Source organism: Solanum tuberosum, unplaced genomic scaffold (genome assembly GCF_000226075.1).
Source record: "Solanum tuberosum cultivar DM 1-3 516 R44 unplaced genomic scaffold, SolTub_3.0 scf00611, whole genome shotgun sequence".
Taxonomy (NCBI): Eukaryota; Viridiplantae; Streptophyta; class Magnoliopsida; order Solanales; family Solanaceae; genus Solanum; species Solanum tuberosum.
In genome coordinates this window covers 230946-236740 of record NW_006239526.1, presented here as the reverse complement: position 1 = coordinate 236740, position 5795 = coordinate 230946, and the positions used below count along the sequence as shown (strand labels likewise).

The window sequence follows — 5795 nt, the reverse complement described above, 5'->3', positions numbered from 1 at the left end:
TAGTTAGGATTTTAAATTTTACTCAATGTGAGTGGTGTATAACATGAAAAAATATTCGATGATCGTTTACATTAAAGATAAGTAAGTACTCTCTGGAGGAAAGATCCCATTATACTTCTTTTTTTCTTGTTAAGAATTAGAAAGTAATGGCAATAATGCTAACTTTACGTACTTGGTTAACACCAAACCTAGAAATTACTAAAAAATAATTCAATTTTCTTCTTCTAATAATAATAATAAACATGGAAATGTTCAAGAATAATATTAAGAATTAATTAAGAGATTAATAAAACAAAGGAAAAGGGGCTAATTAAAAATATCTCTAAATTATTTGAAATTGGTTAATTTTATCCTCTGTTATCTTTTGTCTAAAAAATTCCCCCACCGTTAAGTCATTCTAGATTTTAATCGAGGCTATAATAATTTTGAGAAAAAACAAATGTTTAATTGAAAAATTAATATCGGTAATTACACTTTATATTATATAAAATTGGCATAGTATAAAAATTTATCATTTAAAATAGTCAAAGTAATAACACTTGTCCACAACTTTAAATGGAGGGCAAAGCCGCAAAGGTTCCCCATTTCGAATAATTCAAGGAAAAATTAAATTTCATTTGTTTTGAAGTAATTGTTAGTAAGAAGGGTATTTTTGAACAGGTTGACTAATTGGAGGGCCTTTTTGAGCTAGTTGATTAACAACAAGGATATTTTTGAATTATCTTCATATCTTCTTTGAAATCGTGAAACACATGTACAATATCTGATACTAATAATTGCTACATGTATTTTATGAGACAAATATATATTGATATAAAAAAGAGTATATTCTCTTTTATATAAGCCAACAATAGGACTAACATGGCATGCATTAACTCTTTGTACCTTTAGCATTAGGTATTTGTACCTTTTTACAAGTATCATGCCATTAAGTGATTGTACCTTTAACCTTAAGTGTTTGTACCTTTATATAAAAAACCTATAATTGATCCCTTCTAATATAGGACTCTTTCTGGCCCTCTTTTATTGGTTGTTCAACACGTGGAGGGTTCTATATTTGCATGTATGCTGTCCTATTGCCTTTACATATATGTATCTCTTGCTCTCATTTTTTGATTTGTTAATTTCTATTGCATGTTAGTATTATCATTGTCTCTGCATTGTACAATAGGTATTTGATGATGTGTTGTAATGAACTTTGTTCGCTTTTTTAACAGTAGACTGATACAAATTCTAGAGTTCAAAAATTCCAGCATTTAACCTTGCATGTGTGTCTTACTATTACCAAGAGTTTACGAATTTAAAACAACTCTAATTGTTGTGGCTCTCATTGTCAAGATAAAGACATATGGCGCCAAGATTGAATATTGAAGGAATAACCATTGACACTCCCGATTAGACTTGCAAAGTCCAAATTGTGGACATGAGTCGTGACAAACTAAGTTTTTAGAAGAAATTTCGATTCCAAAATCTGATTTTGGAAGACGAGCAGGTCCTTTCGCTCATTATTGTCGTCGCTCATCCTCTAGGCATAATTATATAATTTATCTGTATCTCACAAAGTTCACCGACTTTACATGAACACCAAATCAGGGCAGTTGTATATGGTGATGATATTGACTATTATGTGGAGAATCTTACATTGTTGGATACATATCTAATCTCTACTGCCAGAGTGAAATTAAAGTTTCACTACCTTCGTACGGAAGGATAATACATAAATTTTATTGGGTGCTTGATAAATATACTCTAATCGAACATATCAAACCAAATGAGCAGCTTGAGAAACCACTGTTGCCACCGAACAAGTTACATACCACAACTTTTGCCAATATTGCTCAACTGACTCTGGTCCTAATGCAGAACTTGGTATATTCCTCTTACCAACAATTAGTTTGCTAAAATTTATGTCCCCACATGTAATGACCTAATAATTCTTTATTTCTATCAGATATTGTAGGAGTTGTTCTCCGTTATGGCCCTTCAAAATATGCAGGCCGCACTCAAAATAGGTGTCGTGAGGTTACTATTTCTGATGATCAGTAAGTACAACCTTCTGTGTTATACATTGGTATTTATGTTTTCAGATTTTGACACAATGTTACTATAGATTCGAGAAAAAATAGTATTCATGTATTCCCCATGCTTTCAAACGAAACCAATTTTTGCTTACTTTATGGGACGACTTCGGGGAAATTGAAGGAGCTGAATTGGAAGCTCAAATAGAAAAGGGTAAAAGAGTTCCCTGTAATCCTTAGAAGGAACATTGGAATCTCTAGTTATCAAGGTATGCGTGTGTTTTACTGAAATCTCGTCTTTTAATACCATACACTATTACACAATCATTTCATATGTACAAGTTTATCCTTGCAAACCAGATTCAATTTGACGATACGCTTAAATCCTACTTATCCGCAGGCATTACAGTTGATCAGTTGGTACTAACTTCTTACTATACATCTCTAGCTTTAGTGTGCCATAAAAAGCATATTTCGCAATGTTTCTGTTGTCATAATAGGGCAAAGACAAACAAAGACGTGCTTTTGGGCAATGTGTTGGGTAACTTCGCAGGATCATCCACTGCTCTTACCGTCAATCCTGTTCACCGACAAGTCGTTTCTATTGTAGAAGTTACAACAGCAACTTCAGTAGGTTTCAGAAATATTTAGACTAGCTCAAATTATTGATGGAATAGAGTTAGATATACATTTTTTGTTGGGCATTGCAGGTTGGAGTTTTCTACATTGAGGCCGAAATGTCAATATCAGATGATCTTCAAAAGTTTTTGTCCTAGAATGTTCAGGCAGCAAACAGAAAAAATGCACAAAAAACAAGAAGCAGTTTGATTGCGCAAAATGTCAAAGACAGACAACATTGGTGCCTCGATATTACGTTTATGCTATATACATAAAAATTTATTGTGGTAAAATATCGCATATACAAAAAACAATTCAAGTATTAACTCATTATGCTTGTAGGTGTACCTTCCAAATTGATCTGCGGTGGTTCAACAACTGCCTTCATTTCTGGTGATCCTGGCGAAAAACTTCTCTCCATGAAGGCAGAGGACATATTTGACACAACCTGCGTCAAGGTTACCTCCTACTTATATTTCTTAGTGTCTGTCTTTATATATACTTCTGCAAATGTTCTCTGTGTTGATCAGATCCAACAAATGTTGTCGAAGAAACTATTTCATATTCAACTAAGGAAGTCATCCTGGACAAACTCTAATGTTACTCAGTCAAGTCTCACAGTTCTGTCCTACACGGAAAAAGAACATGCATCTCTACCAGGCACTGGCGAGAGGAACATTAGAAAGGCCAAATCGTTCGATGCTAGCGAGGTAGAGATGAAAGCGACATTTTTTGAATCTGAATCTTCCAGCAGCGATACCTCAATTGAACCCACGCCAATCAAGAAGTTATGAAAGGTTAGTGAACCTGTCAGTGAAGTTAGGCAGATTAGTCGGTCTTTCTGAAAGGATATTACAATTAACTTGATAAGCAGTAGTATGAGCTTACTAAATATGTCTAGCAGAAATATGGGTTATTGTTAGATTTCAGATACTCATGCCTTTTTAGTTCTGATAATAACATAGATTTGACTCTAGCTTTGTTGTCTTCTACTTTTGATTGTCCTTTAGATTAAGACAATAATTGTTTTAGTTGTCTATCAGGACAAATAAAATTGCCACTTCTCATCTGATGATACTGAGTGGTTCAGCTTTTAACATTAGCTATAGTTCTAAGCTGACTGTTGCATTAGCCAATGTGCATGGGTGGTTGTTTGATCAAATTAATCACGTCAATGCTAGAGGGGTGCAACTTGAGTGATCTATTCTCTTTTGAGAGCTACGAGTCCATTACAACACATGGTATTTTCCCTAACGATCAGTACTGAGCAATTAAGTGAAATTAATAGAACCAGAGGAAGACTCCATAACTGACTATTTGTAGCATTTGCGCTTTTCAATAATTTGCAGCAATAGAAAATAGTAATGTCCCCATGGGTATATTGAATAGTGAAGAAGTTGGGATATGCTTAGATTGTCTACAGCCGTCAAGTAGTATTTTTAAGTTTTTGCCTTCTACATCAAAGTATACTCTGTGTTGTCTATTTGAGTTCTTATGGGCAAGTGTACAAATTAGTTAGAAAGTTCCATTTGGTGGTCACTTCTGTCGGATCGAAATGTCAACTGCATTCACTTGTGTACTCTCTGTAGTAAGAGATTATACATGTTTTGCTCTGAATGTCTACTGATTTTTATATTTTTAAGTTTTTTACCTTCTTCATTTCTTTTCCAGAGTACATAAGTTTAACTCCATTCACTTGTATATTTAAATTTATATGTTATATAACATCAAAGTAGCTATGATTACTTTAATGATTGAATTTGATATATTTACATTTAATTACAGGAAGTATGTTCCTCATTTTGGTTACTCAAAAAGCATAACTTTTGGGATTCTCAATCTGCACAACCTCAATTGTTATGAAGGTCCAGTTATAAGAAGTTGGGGAGAAGGAAGTAACAAAGATGGTACTCAACTTTTTCAAATATTTGGGCTGCCTCTGTGATTCAGATTTTGCGTCAAGTGGATGTGCCACACTCAGTTAGGTATGTTGTATTACACCTTCGTCTAAGTAAATGTTCATTATTAACATACCTTCACCATAAAACTATCACCTTTGGCTGTAAACCTGTGGAATTAATGTAGTAAATTCTGCCTCAATTTTATGTTGTAGTATCTTTCTCACTTCCTTGCCAATATCTCTACCGTTCAACTTATAGGTACTTTGACATCTTGTTGTGCCATAAATGCTGCCACTGAAGAAGCTTACCCGGACTACAATTGTACCATGCATGTTGTTGTTCTAGACTAAGATACCATCATCTTGTAACTAAAAAATCCCAACACTCTTTAAACTTTTTGGGTTGTATCATCACTACTACTGCAACAACGTTTGGATCAGTGTATCTGCACGACACGCTTGTGTCTATTGTAAACCTTGTATATAATAGTGTGATATCAAGCTTGTATTCCAGTAGTCTTGTGCTTAATCATTTGTTCAACGTTCTTGGTGACCTCTGATTTCAGTGGCTTCGGTCATTGGTCAGAATGAACTCTTCTTTTAATATCCTCCTTTATTTCTCAGTGTAACAAATGTGTTGCACTGAGAAACATCAGTGCAACATGTAAAGTCCAATCGAATTAACATCAGTGAATAAAAAATGACACACCAGACCAGATTGGACATGTAAAGTCCAAATTATGGACGGACGGTGATGCTTTTAGATATTATGTAGATAAGTTTACACTCTTCAACGCATATAAGGTCTCTACTACATGTTCAACAACAATCTTAGCTTGAAAATACAGTGTATGAAAATATGCAATTTCAGCTATTCTAAGTATTCACCCTTGAAATCATTATTATTAGTGTAAAAATAAACAATTCTGGAATCATGTTTTGCCGTACAATCTCAACCTTTTGGTATACCTCATGAGTTCTTTTTGTCTTATCAAAAATAAAAAGATAATGAACTTCAAGTATGATCTCTTCTTTTGTTCCGTGTCTGCCCGATGTATTTCATCATTAATTTGTTGTGTAATTTTTTGCATTTCGAACTGAATCTGTAATAGGAACTCTTGATGCCCATAATGTATATATATATTTGATATGTGTTTGCAATACAATCTGCAAAACCTTACTCCTAACTAGGCGAGAGGTTGTTTCCAAAAGATCCCCGGCTCGAGGAAAAACCGTTCAAAGTAGTTCGGTAAACAAGG

The 5795-nt window shown here is 34.0% G+C and overlaps 1 long non-coding RNA gene across 1 annotated transcript; it reads left to right on the top strand.

The window, feature by feature from the left end:
• The first annotated feature begins 2156 nt into the window (after positions 1 to 2156).
• Positions 2157 to 5000, top strand: LOC102591886 (uncharacterized). Its single transcript, XR_001472260.1, has 4 exons — positions 2157 to 3094; positions 3167 to 3433; positions 4422 to 4621; positions 4796 to 5000. It is a non-coding gene; the product is annotated as an uncharacterized lncRNA (long non-coding RNA).
• The last annotated feature ends 795 nt before the right edge of the window (positions 5001 to 5795 follow it).